General features: G+C 41.8%; 1 protein-coding gene across 1 annotated transcript in view; it reads right to left on the bottom strand.

Moving 5' to 3' along the window:
• CA10 (carbonic anhydrase 10) overlaps positions 1-17,199 on the bottom strand; it is a 524,630-nt gene that overhangs the window by 83,715 nt on the left and 423,716 nt on the right. The window lies entirely within an intron of this gene.

The raw sequence follows: 17,199 nt of genomic DNA, 5'->3' as shown, positions 1-17,199 counted from the left end.
ATTGGGTTGGGATGGAAGAGCCCTGGGCCTGGATGTGACTAATCTGAGGGAACTGGATCAGTATTTTTGGGAGAAGCACACCCTCAAATAAAAGGATGTCTAAAATGTTCATGGTTCCCCCCACTTTTTTTTGGCCTTGAAAAGTGATATTTATTCAGAGAAAAAAAAAAAAAAAAAGAGAGAGAGAGAGAGAAAAAAATGGCAATAAGTCCATCCATTGGCTACTTCTCTGTCCCCTCCTGGTTCTCGCCAGCCCCCCAGGGTTGGGCTCTTGTTGGAGTGGGTAGCAGGGCTGCCCCTAAGGTGATGTCAGTAACATGGTTCAAATACTGTCTCACCACTTACCAATGTATGCACTTGGGGTTCATTAAGCTACAGTTCCCTCCATAGCATTTTGTAGAGGAATTGTTTAAGCATGTGCTGTGTACGCTACTGAATCACTGGCCTCAATAAATGTTGAATTAGGTATAAAATCCTTTCCTTTATGCACCCTTCAATCTGAAGACCTATTACTGAACAATGATAGGAAACTGGTTTTTCATTCAACAGAAAGCCAAAGGTTGGCCAAGGTCATGGTAGGTCCAGCATTTCTTCATCAAGTTTATAGTCTTCTGAGCTTTGAATATGCTGGCAGGGAGATCTTAACCAGGATGAGACACAGAGAAATGAATTATAGTGCTACTTGAGTAATCTGTGCAATAGGTTACTGCCATCTTTGGAACCGTCACTTGAGAAATAATAAGAAATATACATATTGGTCTCTGTCCCCAGTCCCTGGCACAGAGCTCCTAAAACTCTTGTAATTTCCTGAGTGGTAGGAGTGCTAGGAGAATTTTTTTTTGTTCTAATGCTTGGCTTCTGCTTAAGTTCCTGAGACAGAGCTCCTAATGCCCTTGTAGACAGGGGTGCTGGAATTTTTTAACATTTGGTCCTTGACCCCCATTTTCTGACACAGAGCTCCTAAATCCCTTGGAATTTCCTGGGTGATAGGAGCCTCTTTTGTTCTAATGAGATGATTCTTGGTGGGCACCTGGCTAGCCCAACATGGGCCTGGTTGCCAGGAAAATGAACCATGTGATTAAAAGTAGTACTACTATTTGATCCAGCAATCCAGAGGAAAAGAAGTCATTATTCGAAAAAGATACTTGTGCACACATGTTTATAGCAGCACAGTTCACAACTGCAAAATCGTGGAATCAACCCAAATGCCTATCAATCAACAAGTGGATAAAGAAACTGGTATATATATATAGGATAGAATACTACTCAGCCATAAAAAGGAATGAATTAACAGGATTTGCCGACTTGGATGAGATCGGAGACTATTATTTTAAGTGAAGTAACTCAGGAATGGAAAATCAAACATTGTGTGTTCTCACGGATATGTGGGAGCTAAGCTTTGAAGATGTAAAGGCATAATAATGATACAATAGACTTTGGGGACTTGAGGGGAAGAGTAGGAGGGGGGCGAGGGACAAAAGACATACAAATATGGTACAGTGTATACTGCTCGGGTGAGGGGTCCACCAAAATCTCACAACTCACCACTAAGGAACTTACTCATGTAACCAAATACCACCTGTGTCCTAATAACTTACGAAAAAAAGATTAAAAATAAAATAAAAGCCAAAGCAGCTTACAGTAAAAATAGATAGATAAATAAATAAAAATAAAGTATTGGAACTTTCAGCTCCACCTCAGTCTCCAGGAAGAAGAGAGAGGCCAAAGGTTGAGCTAATCACCAATGACCAATGACTTAATCAATTGTTCCTAGGTAAGGAAGCCTCCATAAACACTCAAAAGCACTGAGTTCTAGAGGTTCCTGGAAGGCGGTAGGCCTCGAGAGGGCACAGAAGCTCCTCAACCCTTCCCCATACCTTGTCCTATACAGTTATTCCCCCAGCTGTTCATTTGTATCTTTTGTGATACCCTTTGTAGTAAACTGGTAAGTGTTTCTCTGATCTCTGTGAGCCACTCTAGGAAATTAATTGAATCTAAAAAGGTGGTCATGGGAACACACGTCACAACCTGTGCTTATTATTGGCCTCTGGGGGCGGGGAGGGGGAACTAAGCCCTCCATCTGTGGGATCTGTTGCTATCTCCAAGTAGATAGCATCAGAATTGAATTGAATAAGAGAACACCCAGCTGGTGTCTGCTACAGAATTGATTGCTTGGTTGACCGTGGGAAGAAATCCTCATATGTTTTGGCAACCAGAGGTCACAGAAGGGTTGATTGTTGAATGAGAGGATAGAAAAAAGACACTTTGTTTTTTCTTTTCTCCATATCTCATACTATTGCCCTGAGGATGTCTTCTATACCTCTATTCACAGCACAGCATCACACATGGGAAGCATGGCCAGGTCCAAATATGGTCACACTTTCCTCTCACCTCACTCCAGTTCTTTATTCCCTTCTGAGAGCTCATCTGAGCATAGCACACAACAGCATGCATGCAAAACTACATTATGGAGAAGAGGGATTTGATGAATCATAAAATCTCACACAGCACTAGAAAAAGTCCAGGATAAATGGGCTTTGAATAAAATAAATGCCACCAGAACCCCCACATAAATGATGCATGACATCGCCTGCAAATTGAGGCATGAAGGCATGAAATTTTAAACTCCCAGATGGCACCTCCTTGTTCTTTTCAACTTGTCCTCACAAAACTTGTGCAATAGCTACACCTCTCACCACTGAACCTAGGTAACACCTGGAATTCACCTGTTGCTGAAAAGTAGACAAGAAAGTTGAATCACTGGGGAATTGAAGGAAAGATCCATGGTGTATTTACCCCTGTTGCCCAGCATCTAATATGAGTTTGGGACACAGCAGGTCTCAGAAAATGTTTTTGGCATGTTTACAAATAGGAAGAAGAGCTGCCTCTGTTCAAGAGAAGTTAAGACCCATCAGATGTCTTTCATTCATGATATCCTGGTCCTACGTTGGGGTGATTTAAAAGGTTAAGTATTGGCCGGGTGTGGTAGCTTATGCTTGAAATCCCAGCACTTTGAGAGGCTGAGGTGGGAGGATTACTTGAGGCCAGGAGTTCAAGACAAGCCTGGGCAGCATAGTGAGATCCTGTCTTCAAAAAAGAAAAAAAAATTAGCCAGGCATGGTGGCATGAGCCTGTAATCCCAGCTACTCAGGAAGTTGGGGTCGGGGGGTATCACAAGCCCAGGAGTTCGTGGCTGAAGTGAGCTGTAATCCCACCACTGCAGCTTGGATGGCAGAGCCAGGCCCTGCCACCAAAAAAAAAAAAAAAAAAAACAAAGACAAAAACAAAAACAAAAACAAACAAACAAAACAAAACTTTTGCAGCCTTTTAAGAAGGCAGTGAAGTGGGCTTTGATCCAGATAGGCTGGAGTTTGGTTCTCAACTCTAGAACATAATAGGCATAAAAACTCTGGACCCTGGTTTTCCAGCACTGAAAGGATGATAATAATAATAAGAGTAATAATAATTGTGGTATAATAAGAAATATTATTTGGTTTTTGTCTGTGGTTCCTGCCACAGAATTTCCAAAACACTTGGAATTTCTGGCTTGGAATATGTAGACAGGAGGAATCTTAAGTAGGACGGGACATCTACAATGAATTATTCTATTACTTGAGTAATCTATTCAATAGGTTCCTGCCGTCTTTGGAAACCTACTACAGCGAGGAAGTCTTCTGCACTTCCTTTTATAGCACAGTATTATATACTGGAAGCAGTGGACATGCCTGAATGCTAAGAGTATCTTTTGTTATTCATAATGAGCCCTTTTAATCATATCTGAGTTTATGCTAACGAGATGACTTAAGGTGGGGACCCTAGATAGCCTCAGGAAGAGGCTGGTCAGCAGAACCAACTCATTAGAGGGCTGAAACTTCAGTCCCATCCACCAGTCTGAAAGCTGGAGATACAAGCTCTATAAAAAGTCTTGAACAACAAGTGTCCATCAATGGATAAAGAGAATATGGTATATATACACAATGAAATACTATACAGCCTTAAAAAGGAAGGAAATTGTATGACTTGCAACAACATGGATGGAACTGGAGGACATTATGCTAACTGAAATAAGCCAGCCACAGAAAGACGAATACCAACTGATCTCACCTATATGTACAATCTAAAAAAGTCAATGTCACAGAAACAGGGTAGAAAGGTAGTTACCAGAGGTTGGTGGAGAGAGGGAAGGAGAAAGGGTAGAAAATTTCAGGTAGACTGGAGGAATAAGTTTTAGTGATCTATTATGCTCTGCTCTATGGTGATCAAAGTTAACAATAATATATATTTCAAAATTGCTAATAGATTAACATTCTCACCACAAAAAAATGATGTGAGGTGATGTATATGTTAATTAGCTTGATTTGCTCTTTCTACAATGTATACCTAGATCAAAACATCACATTGTATCTCATATATATACAAAATTATTATTTTGTCAGTTAAAAATAAACTTTATTAGGCCAGGCGTGGTGGCTCACGCCAGTAATCCCAGCACTTTGGGAGGCCAAGGTGGACAGATCACCTGAGATCAGGAGTTTGAGACCAGCCTGGTCAACATGGCGAAACCCTGTCTCTACTAAAAATACAAAAAAGTTAGCTGGGCATGGTGCCATGAGCCTGTGATCCCAGCTACTGGGGAGGCTGAGGCCGGAGAATCACTGGAACCTGGGAAGCGGAGGTTGCGGTGAACCGAGATCATGCCATTGCACTGCAGCCTAGGGGTCAGAGTGAGACTTCATCTCAAAAAAAAAAAAAAAAACAACTTTATTTATTTTTGAGACAGAGTCTTGTTCTGTCACTCAGGCTAGAGTGCAGTGACATGATCTCGGGTCACTGCAACCTCTACTTCCTAGGTTCAGGTGATTCTCCTACCTCAGCCTCCCAAGTAACTGGGATTACACAGGCGCCTGCCACCACACCCAGCTAATTTTTCTATTTTTAATAGAGATGGGTTTCACTTGCTGGCCAGGCTGGTCTCAAACTCCTGAGCTCAAGTGATCTGCCCACTTTGGCCTCCCAAAGTATTGGGATTACAGGCATGAGCCACCGCACCTGGCCAGTTAAAAATAAACTTTAAGATGTATGAATTAAAAAAAAAAAAATTCTGTCCATCAAGTGAGGGTTATAATTAAAAAAAAAAAAAAGTCTTCACAAGATTTGATAAGCTTCCCAGTTGGTGAACGTATTGAGGTGCTGGGACGGTGGTGCACCCAAAAAAGGCCTAGAAGCTTCCTGCATAGTCTGCATATTCCTCATCCCTGCCCTAGTCCTGCGGCAACCTTACGCTGTGTACCTGTCCCATGTGGCTATTCCTGAGTTGTATCCTTTACACTAAACCAGAGTTATTATGTTTCCTTGAGTTCTGTGAGTCATTCTAGCAAATTATCAAATATGAAGAGGGGTTGTAGGATTTGTAGTTGCTTAGTCAGTTTGAGGCCTAGACTTATGATTGGCCTCTGAAGTAGGAGGAGTCTGATGAAACGAAACACTTTAACTCTTGGGATCTGATGTTAACTTTAGGTAGATAAGTCTTAGAATTGAATTAAATTGTAGAACAGTCAGCTGGTGTTTGGAGAACTGGAGAATTTGTTGGTGTTAAAAAACATATAATAATAATGAATTATACTTTTACAGCATTATTTCAGAGACAGCTGAATTGCCTAATGCACCCAGAGTGACTAGAAGGCAATAGCACTGTGTGAGTGCTTATTCTCCCTCATGCCTCCCCAGCCACTTCAATGATCTGGCCTAATTCCAGTGGCCCAACTCCTTGCTCCAACATTAAGGTCCATTGCAAATTTGTTGGTGTGTGTGTGACATTTTACCCCTAAGAAGCATCTTTTCAACAGGACTGATTTGGGTATCCTGTAATCCGGTTCCATTTTGTGTGTTTTCTAAGTTTTCTTTAATTGAAGAAATGAGAAAGAGGGATGCATTTTTGCAGTCATAGCTCATGTAAGTAACTCCACCAAACAGTAGGTTGTGCAATGGCCTCAGGGCCCCCGATCCCCTGCTCCTTTACCAAAATTAACAGTATGCCATGGACTTTCATACAGTTTCTTACTTGATACTCATACTAGCCTTGGGAGGACGTTTCAACTAGACATATTATCACTATTTTCCAAATGAGAGCATGGAGTCTCAGACTTACAATAAAAGAATCAAAGTATATGAAACCCAGAGGGCATCTTGGAGATCATGTGGCAAAATCCCTTCATTTTGTGAATGGAAAATGAAGCCTGGATCAGGAAGTGATTTGCCCAAAGCCACAAGGTCACTGGTAGAGCTGGGTTCAAAACCCATTTGTCTTCTTAGTTTGGTACTTTCTCCTTTGGTTATATCATTTAGACCCCCAGTGCAGATTTTCTTTATAGTAAATCTAGGGTTTACCTTCCCCCTCCCTGCCAATACCACTGTCTGTAAAACTTAGACTCCTCCTCAAGTTAGTTTCCCTCCTGTTGAGACAAAGATTGGAAAAGTGTAATTAGACTAATAACACTCAGCTTTATTAATGAGCCCTTCAAGATGCTGCCTGGTTCCCACATGTGGGACTGGACCAAATGGGACAGTTGCCCAATAAGACCCCAAGGGAAGGAGAATGTGAGGGATGAGTCAAACCTAGGCATGTACTTACTCAAGCTAGCCTAGCACATGTAGTTGGTGGGAGAACTTGAACTGTGACAGGGAGGATCAAGGTTGCAGCTAAAAATTAGTGCTGAATGTCAAGTTCAAAAGGTGAGGCTAGGGATGAAATTGGAGGATGAATCATGAAGTTGAAGCCAAAAGGTTCAAGAAGGATGGATTCAGTATGAGGAATGTGGTTCAGAACCTAAGATGTGAACACCCGGTAAGTGCTACTTGTGCCCAGGATTGGTGCCTGGGATGTGGTGATGGGTACCACGCAGGACAAGACAGGGCATCTACTGAGTGCTCCTGCAGATATCATCTATGGGAAAGACACACGCTTTAGGGAAATAACATCCTATAATATCAAGGAATTACATACATATGGTCTCTGGGGAAGCTTTTTGAAACTCAGTTTATCTTTCCTTTGATGTGGAAAAAGCAGAATTAGACTGAAATCTTTTTTAGCCTACTTGTCATTCAGAGAGGGTGCTTGCTGACCCTTTTATCTTTGCCGAAATCAGAATCCTTCATGTCTGACACATGTGCTGGTACAATGCTATCTGGGCTTCAGTGTGAAACTGTTTTTCCCCTCTGCCCTCTTTTCCATCTGTCCTCACATTTCTGAGTACAGATTAAAAGCCTGGCACTCATTAGCTGGGGCACCACTGCAGCCAGTCAGCCCATGTTTACTGGGTGCCCATGGGGGGTGCCTGGCATTGCCCTGGATACCTGCGAGAGAAACCAAGGGCTCTGACATCCCTTGCCCTGAGTCCTGGCTCCCAACAGTGCTGCAGGGCAGATGAACAGGCCTGACAAATAGTAATCAGGAGGATGAGGGGTGCTGGGAGTTTGGAATTTTGAGGGGGCTGGAGAGGAATGAGGTTTTGGATAGAATTAGAAAGTGTGAGATTCTGTAAACAGTTATTTTAAACGAAAGAAAGAACTTCCAGCAAGTGCAGTTTATATTACTGTCCTTGTAGAGTGACAGACACACCCATTCTCATGAATTCTGTAATGGATGGAATATGAAAGAATATTGCCAAAATAAGTGACATTCCTTGGTTGGGAGATGTATTGAGGCTATTTGGTTCTGCCTGCTTATTTTCTACTTAAGGAAACTTTTCCATATATGTAATTCGGAGGGTCTAGTTATTAGTTAAATAACCTGAATGTTCAGAATGGGCTCACTATAAACACCGGCAGTTGCCAACAAAAGTATAAGATGGGCTAGAATTTCCATGCTTTGGATGAGGTAAAAGAGGCCCAACCACTTCTGAATGAAACGTCATTCCTCACTCTGTCTTTGCCTAATAAAACTGCCCTCACTCTGAACTTTGGAAATCAAAAGCAGTTTTGATTTACTGGGGTGGAGAACTGTGGGTAAATTTTTTCCTTTTTTTAAATTTTGTTTTCTCAGAATATCATTATGATATCTGTGCAATGTGGAAAAACAATTACCTGCTCTTTAAAGAGATGAAGGTTTGCAATTGAAAATATAATGTAAAAGAGAATATCTCCCTTCCTGACTTGAGAATGAAACTAAACCATGCCTATCCCTGAAGACCCAGGGAAAATTCCATTCCTTCCATGAAATTCCCCTCTTAAATATCCTTGTGCTTACCCAGGGCGCAGCACATTGGTGTGAGTCTACTGGCTGCTCAGTAAATACTTGAAGATGAAGAACACAGTAATAGCTAATCTAGCGATAACAGTTTTCACTGTTGAGTGCCTACCAGGAGCCAGCTCTGGTGGGAGCAGTTTTATGGTCCTCAATAGTCACCATATGCATTCCTCATAATGAGCCAGCAAAAAAGGAATTATATCCCATTTTACAAATCGTCAGCCTGAGATTCAAAAAGGCGAAGTCTAAGGCCACACAATCAGTAAACGCAGGACTGGAATCTGATTCCAAAGACCCTGCTCCATGCAGAGATCTCAGCGGCTTCTGCACAGGACAGGACACACGTTGCTGTGACCAGCTGGTGTGCTCCTATTTGCACCTGGACAGCCAAAGATTGATGAGTGGGCCGGAGCTCCTTTGAAAATAGCTTTTGAATAACCCACATGAGAAAGGACCAGTAAGTTGGCTTGGTTTCTTGGTTTTCTCATTGCTGTAGGCTTGAACTTTAATAGAATGCACATCTTCCTCTTTTTTAGTTTCACTAAATGTCAAGGTTTCATCAGCGTGAGCCACACTTTTCAGGGAGGGAAGCGTGCACCACTGCCCAGCATATCAACAAGGCAAGGAAAGCTTTGCCAGTAACCCTCTCTGTGGCAGGACCAGCAGTGCAGCCCTCCTGGAGGTCTCCACACATCCCTAGGAAGTGGGAGTGGGCAAAGGGAAGTACACAGTGGCCACTTGCTGGCTGATTGATAAAGAATGATTTTTGGTTTCACTCTTCTTCTCCAGCATCCAGGGTGGTGTGTCAGCTCACTGAGAGAGACCCTTTTTTCTCTTGAGATTTCTCTGCCCTTTCTCTGCACCCATCCTGCATGCCTGTTTCTCAGGCTTGAGTGAAGGCAGATACTCACAGCCAGCTGCAGTGGGCTCTGGGCTTGTTCTTTATTCATATATGTGTGCACTTGTGCATTCATTATTTATAGAGTGCTTACTCTACGCTGGACATTGTGTTCTAAGCAGGACAGGAACCCTGAACCATCTTGGGGGTGGGAAGACCCTCTAGGTACAAAAAAATGTGAAGTGTAATGAGAACACATTTATACATTCTGCGAGAGCCCCAAAGAGTCATTCACCCTGTTGAGGAGTGAAAGTGGTGATACTGGTGGGGTAGAAGTCTTCATAGCTCAGGTGCACATTTAAACTGAATCTTGAAAGAGAAGTAGGATTTGATAGGCAAACAGGGCAGCAGGATGGAGTGTTTGGGGCAGACAAATGCCTATGCAAAGAGCTGGAGAAACATGTGGTTTTCAGAGAAGAAACTGGGAAATACTCATTCTCTGTTTAGGTAAATGTGATGCCTCCTTTAAGTCCAGCACAAGTCCCACTTTCTCTGAGAGGCGGATCTACACTACTTCAGGTAACACCTTGCTCTCCTTTTAAAATAATCCTGATGTTGGTCAAAGGATTCAAAATTTCAAAGGATTCAAAAATTTTTGAATTTTTTGATTCAAAAAAATTTTGAATCCTTTGAAATTCAGGAGGAATAAGTTCAAGAGATCTATTGTACAACACAGTGACTGTAGTTAACAACATACTGCATTGTATACTTCAAAATTGCTGAGAGATTAGATTTCTAAGTATTCTCACCACAAGAAAACGATAAGTATGCAAGATTATGTATGTGTTAATTAGCCTGATTTAACCCATCCACAAAATACACATATTTCAAAACATGTTATACACCAAAAATAAATACATTTTAAATTTGCCAGTTGAAATTTTTTTTAATGTATAAAAAAATCGGTAGCATTATCTGTCTATACTTAATCAACTAGGCCTTGTGTTGTTACTTAACTCTCCAATAGATATCTATTTTTTCCCCCTAACTATACCAGTAGCCCTTGGAAAGCACAGAGCATATTCTATATATATTCTGTTCCCCTACTATGACAAGCATAGAACGGAGTACTTAAAAATATTTAACATGTATCTAGAATGAGCCAGAAAAAGACTTTAGAGATTTTTCAGAGAACTGCTCTCATTTGACAAATAAGAGGCTCAGAAAGGGGAAATGAACTTTAATGAAATCATTTGGTGGCACAGGTAGGATCAGAACTCAGGTCTTCTAATTCTCAGGTAGTGGCCTGCCGGTTTCATCAGCTGCTTCCCTGTTTGTTGTGGGCAGGTGGATAGATGGATATCATGGGTGTGTGATGCATGTCAATTGCAGCCTTGTCTCAATGCCACCCACTCTTCAGCTATCTGCTAAACCTCTTTCATCTCTCTCCCTGTTGCCTCCACATCATCTTGGGGGAGGCGAGTTTGTATTTCCAAAAGTGGAGACACCTCAACAATGGACTATCTCCTACCAGAGCCTTCTGAGGACACCTTTCACAGAGCAGTTGGCATTTGTGGGGGGTGGGGAGGAAGGGAGTAGGGAGGATGTAATTTCCTGCTTTCATTTTTAATTCTTCAGGAGGGTCTTCCCCCCATCTCTGATGAGTGTTTTCAGAGTAATAATCACCTGTGGAGTAGGACGGGTATCCCACACATTTTTAATGAACCCAGATTAATGAGATGTCACCAAGATGATTTCTTTTTTTTTACTTTAAAATGAAGTTTCTTTTGTTTCAGAGCCTTTGATTCAGAAGATCTTTATGAACAGAGACGGCTGCATGTCAATGATGCTCAGAAATGCCTTGATCACATACAGTGGTTCACATGGGTCCTGGGCTAAGCTGTCACTTTTTACAACTATGCCTCAGGAAGTAGGCAGTCCTCCTATTCTAAAAATCAAAATAGGATAATAATGATATGTCCTTTTATTTGTAAATAGTGACTTGCAAAGTACTTTGAGCTTGATAAACCACTTTAAATGCTTCATTTATTTTTTTAAAGATGCCATCTCTGATTTTACTTCATGTCCATCCTATTTATTTATCAAATATTTATTGAGTGCCTATTACCATTCTAAACATTAGGAACACAGCAGTGAGAAAAGAAAGACAATGCCCCTGTTATTGCAGAACTTTCTTTTTTTAAAATAAAAGGCTTTTGTAGGACTTTTTTTTATAAAAAAAAAGACTTAAATTTTTTTTTTAATGACAGGGTCTCACTCTCTCCTAGGCTGGAGTGCAGTGGCATGATCATAGTTTACTGCAGCCTTGAACACTTGGGCTCAAGCAATCTTCCCACCTCAGTACCTTGAGTAGCTGAGACTACAGGTGAATGTCACCACACCCAGTTAATTTTTTGTTGTTGTTGTTTGGTAGAGACAAGATCTTGGTATGTTACCCAGGCTGGTCTTGAACTCCTGGGGTCAAGTGATCCCTGCCTTAGCCTTCACAATTTCTGGGATAATAGGTGTGGGCCACAGTGCTGGACCTTTAAATACTTTTTATTTTGAAATAATTTTGATTTGTAAGAAGAGTTAAGATAGTACAGTAAGTTTGCATATAACTTTCATCCATCTTCCCTTAATTTTTTTATTATTGAAACTAAGAAGTTAACATTGGCACAATACTCTGAATTAAATTAGAGACTATATTCAGATTCTACTACTTTTTCTGCTATTGCCCCTTTTCTGTTGCAGGATCCAATCCAGGATCTCACATACAATTAGTTGTCATCTCTATTCAGTCTCCTCCAATCTGCGATAGATCCTCAGTCTTTCCTTGCTTTTCATGATCTTCACACTTTTGATGGGTACTTATCAGATATTTTGTAGAATGTCTCTCAGTTCATGTTTGTCTGATGCTCTCTTACAATTATTCTGGGCTTATGGATTTTTGGATACATATCACAGAGGGAAAGTGCCCTTCTCATCACATCAGAGGTACCCAATATCCACATGATGCCCCTGGTGCAGTTAGCTTTGATCACTTGGCCCAGGTGGTGTCTGCCAGGTTCCTTCTCTGTGAAGATATTATTTTCCCTTTCCATTTGCTTTTCTTTGGAAGCAAGTTACAAAGTCCTGCCCACCACACTAAAGAGGAGGAGAATTAGCAGAGCTTGCTCTTTAGTGAAAGGAGATAGAGAATAATGAAGTAAATAAGCACAAAAAATTATCAATGAATGATCAGTTTTGAGCAGAGAATCAAAACGAAGTAATGTGATTGTGAATGACTGGGTGGTTACGGACAGTTTCAGTTGTCCCAAATAATAAGGAGTTGGCCATGAAAAGACCAGGGGGAGGAGCGTGCTAGAGAGAAGGAACAGCTTCCAGTGCAGGAGCAAACCTGGCATGATCAGGCTATGCCTCTCCCCTGTTCAAAACCCTCCAATGAATCCCATTCCACCAGAGGGAAAGCCACAGTCCCAACACTGGCCCACACAATCTGCACAGTCTGTCCCCCATTCCACCTCTGGCCCCACTGACCACCTTGCTATTCCTCAAACATACCAAGCACACTCCATACTTAGGCCTTGGTGCCGGCAGCTCCTTATGGAGAAACTATTCTCCTATTTACCCTCATGGTCATCTCCCTCATTTCTCTAAGGTTTTATTCAATGTCATCTTTTCAGATGCTTAATCTTTTTTTTTTTTCCTGTATCACCACACACACACAAACATGCACACACACAAACAAACACACAGTAAGTGAGTAGGTGCCCCAGCCCCTAGAAGCATTGGCACGTGGGTTAGAGGGAAGCCCATTGCATGTGGACTTTTCATACGGGCTTGGAAACTTTCTTAAGCTTACTGGCCCTGCTTGAAAAGCCAACAGGCAACTGTGACTCTTTAGCATCCATCTCCTTAAGGTTGTTTTTTTTTTTTTCTGACAGTTATCACTGCCAGGTTGACAAACAATCTATTGCTTTGCTCCGTGCTTTAGACACTGCCTAAATTTCAGGTATTAGCAAATTCTGCTGCTCCCTCTTCATTTGCTGGTGACTAAAGAGGCACATGCATCATGCCTCACACCAGCTGGCATGAGCTGTATGATATCATATAGTTTCTACTAAACCTCATAAATCTCTGTGTTCGCTAATGATGTGGATGTGGATATTGAGGTCGCATTTCTTTTCAGAGAAAATAAAAGGCAAGTCAATCCACATGGTCAGATAAAGGGAAATAAGTCTTGAATAGGAATCTCTCCTAAATGGCCAATGAATCAGCACAGAAAATAAATCAGCGAGGCGTAAGTTAGTACCACTATAATTCTCATTTTACAGTTGAGTAAACTGAGGCAGGGAGTGGTAAATAACTTTCCTAAGGATAGTACCAGGAGCAGAGCCAAGAATCAAGTCCAAGCAATCTGGATGTGCCATAATCCCCTGGCAGTGGCTTAGTGTGGAGGACTCCTATTGCAGACAGTGCCTTCTCCTAGCACAACATGAGCAAAGAGAGACTATAAATATCTCCTTACTAGAATGGAAGTTCCCCGAGGGCAAGAATTAGGAATTACTCCTAACTGAACCTAGAGATTGGCAAAATAATTCACACAGTAGGAACTCAGGTATCTGTGAGGAATAAATATTATTCATCATACAGAGTTTTGGATTATTCATTATTTTGGATTAGTCATTCTTCTGTTTCCTTGATGAGGAAGGCAAAGACACTGCTCAGACTGTAATGCAGGAATCTATTTTCCTGAGTTGGATTCCTTTTCTACACCTTTTGGGTATTATTTCCTCACAGAAATGTTTTGTAAATCTGGTCAGAAAATCAACAGGGACTTAACGTAGGTTAAAGGAATTAACGTGTATTTGCAATAAAGCGAGTCATACTGCAGCTAAGAAAGTAGTGGTTTTGTAAATTCAACCCTGACCCAGCTCTGAACTCAAGCAAACATTCTTTTTCCTTTAGAAAAGAAATCAAATGCATGCCAGTATGAAAAAAAAAAAGCATCTTCCATATTAAAGGTCCACTGTAACTAAACTTTTAATTACAACAAGCACAAAAATTAAACAATATAACCTGCAATGTTGATCAAGCTTAACCTCTGCCCAAGAAAGCTGTGTGTTTCTAACCTGTTGACATTTTTCAAAACATTAATAATGGGAAAACTATCCCAGTGGGGATATCTTGGACTTAAATATTCAAAAGGTTTTTGGAAAGTGTCCTACATCTGGGACTCTTAAAAAGATAAATCAACACAGGGATTAAAAAAAAAAAGTGCTTGGGTTGTTTTACTACCTTGGAAGGGACCAATACTAAATACAGCTGTTATAGACCAATCTCCTCTGCCCGGATAAGATGGTCCCTGACTGGGCGTGGACAACAGGGAGCTAGGAAGATTGGCTGCACAGGACGGTGCACACCTAACAGGCTCCACATCAACAAAGGGAAATGGGGTTGGGCACAGTGGCTCATGCCTGTAATCCCAGCACTTTGGGAATCCAAGGCGGGTAGATCATGAGGTCAAGAGATGGAGACCATCGTGGTCAACATGGTGAAACCCCATCTCTACTAAAAATACAAAAATTAGCTGGGCGTGGTGGCGCATGCCTAGTCTCAGCTACTCTGGAGGCTGAGGCAGGGGAATCACTTGAACCCGAGAGGCAGAGACTGTAGTGAGCAGAGATTGCGCCACTGCACTCCAGCCTGGTGACAGGGCAAGACTCTGTCTCAAGAAAAAAAGGGAAATGGATCCTGGGCAATGAGTAATCTGGAACAATATAAATTATTCTTTTTGCTCTGAGTTCTAGAAACTGACAGGGAGACAAGAGATGAGGACATATCTGAAGGACCATTATGTTAGAAAACTTCCTTCTTTGGTGGTGGGGGTAGTCCTTGTTTTAAGTATTCTGTCCCTATGTTAGACCACATACCTAAAGTCTGCATTTTTAAAGTCTATGACGTCTCATCAGCCTACTACTGGAAAACACAGAGAGGGAAGGGGCTGGAAAAAAAAAATTTTGTTTTTTTTTTTTTGAGACAGGGTGTCACTCTGTTGCCCAGGCTGGACTGTGGTGGCAAGATCTTGGCTCATTACAACCTCCGCCTCCCGGTTTCAAGCGATTCTTGTGCCTCAGCCTCCTGAGTAGCTGTGATTACAGACACCCACCACCATACCGGGCTGGGTTTTCAGTAGAGACAGGGTTTCACCATGTTGACGAGGCTGGTCTCGAACTCCTGGCCTCAAGTGATTTACCTGCCTCAGCCTCCCAAAGTGCTAGTACTCTGTGCCAGATCTGCTTAGGTTCTTTATCTCATACTAACTCATTTTATCCCAACAGCAGCCCTTTGAGGTTAACATTATTGTTATTATTATTAGTTATTATTATTATTACCATTCTTCTCACTTGGGAAGAGCCTAGATAATTTATCAGAAGGCACATAGTAGGTGGCAGAGCTGTCATTCAAATGTGTTTGCTTGAAGCTAATGGTAACGCCTGAGCAACTCATCTGAGCCCACCCTGTGATTTTTGCATTGACTGGCAGAAAGGAAGGAGAGGGAGAACAATGTTAGCAGCCAGGAAGATGAGTCACATGGCTGTGATGTGCCACTGATGTCCCTGTGATGAGTGAGATTGTTGTGACACTCAATTACAAGATGCTAAATTCTTTGAGTGTACATTATGGATTGCTTACAGTTATTCTTTCTATTAATGGGTGATACTCCTGTTTGTCTGGGATGCTTTTATCCTATTGCAGCTATGTTCATGCTTCTCTTTCAAGATCCTGCTTATGTCAGAAAGCCTTCTCCATCCCCCTGATTTGAGTCGGATGTGTCAACAGCACTTGAGCTTGTGAATTTTGTCAGGCTGATCTGAATAGAAATGTCTATCTTCCCCACTGTGGCAGACATCTTTTAGGGTGTCTGTATAACTGACAGTGTCTGCCTTCTCCAGATAACTGTTCTCCCCACCATATAGGCAGGTAACCAAGACCTATTTATCTGCATGACCTCATCCCAGATGGATAGCTGATTGGGTCGGAGAGGACATCAGATACTCTCTGGGAAAATCGAATTTCTTCTTTGAAGAATTTGGAATTGGGATAAAGAGTAAGCCAGCTAGTCAGTACAAGAAGGTCTTGCGCCAAAGGAGCATAAACTTGGGAGCTGAAGTGGGACCATTTCTACCCTCTATATACACAGAGAATAATAATAATAAAAAAAGACAGCTCCTGGGGAGAACTGAGAATAAAGGCCATCATGCAGAGATGAGCAATGGAGGAGGAGTGAGTTCCCGGCTCATGACCTTGTTTCAGTTTTGGCTTCCAGTTCCTTCATTTGCCCAGTTACCCTTGAGTTCTACGACATATCCCAAAAGTCTTCTAGGAAATCTCCCTTTTAACTTAATCCCATTTGAGTGCGTTTCTGTTACTCACACCCCAAAGCACTTTACCTAAGATGCCGTCAGGAACTAGAGCCCCTAGAGGACAGTGGCAGGATTTGTTCTTGGGGGCAGTCCTGAGCTAGCACAGTTCCTGGCTTAGTTACATGAATTTTTGTTGAATTTTACTAACTTGATACAGTTTTTCTATCTATGAGATAGAGATAACACTACCTGGTCCTCCCCAAATTGCCATCTGCTCCAGGAAATTAAATGAATTGAAACGAAGGGCTGGCTGGTTCCATTGAAAGCCACGCTTTGCCTCTCGCTGTTGTTCCGCCTTGTTTCCAGTTTGAGAAGGCAGGGAGGCTGGGAAGCTGAAAAGCACTCAGCAGACAGGGAACAGCAGGAGAAAGTGACAAGCGAGACAGGGTTTGAATGGGGCTTGTTTTGTTTTGAGTGCTTTGGAATCAACTTGTTCTTTAATTAAGGGGGAAATATCACCCTCCAGCTAGTAAAGGCACCCCTAAGAAAATTAAAATAATGTAAATCAAGCTAAATGAATACTCCAGAAGCAGCACTAGAGCTTTGTAGGATTGAGTGTTTGGATGCCCCTGAGGTTTTAAAAGCAAAGCCTGCAACTGCTTTTTGGAGCAGAAACACTCTCCCTTTTGTCTGATGGCAAAGGAGGCTAAATGCTGACACCAGTAGGATTCATGGAGGGGTTGGAG

This window comes from Papio anubis, chromosome 17 (assembly GCF_008728515.1).
Source record: "Papio anubis isolate 15944 chromosome 17, Panubis1.0, whole genome shotgun sequence".
NCBI lineage: Eukaryota > Metazoa > Chordata > Mammalia > Primates > Cercopithecidae > Papio > Papio anubis.
Note: the sequence above shows the minus strand (reverse complement) of the source record. Positions and strands in the feature narration are given on the sequence as shown.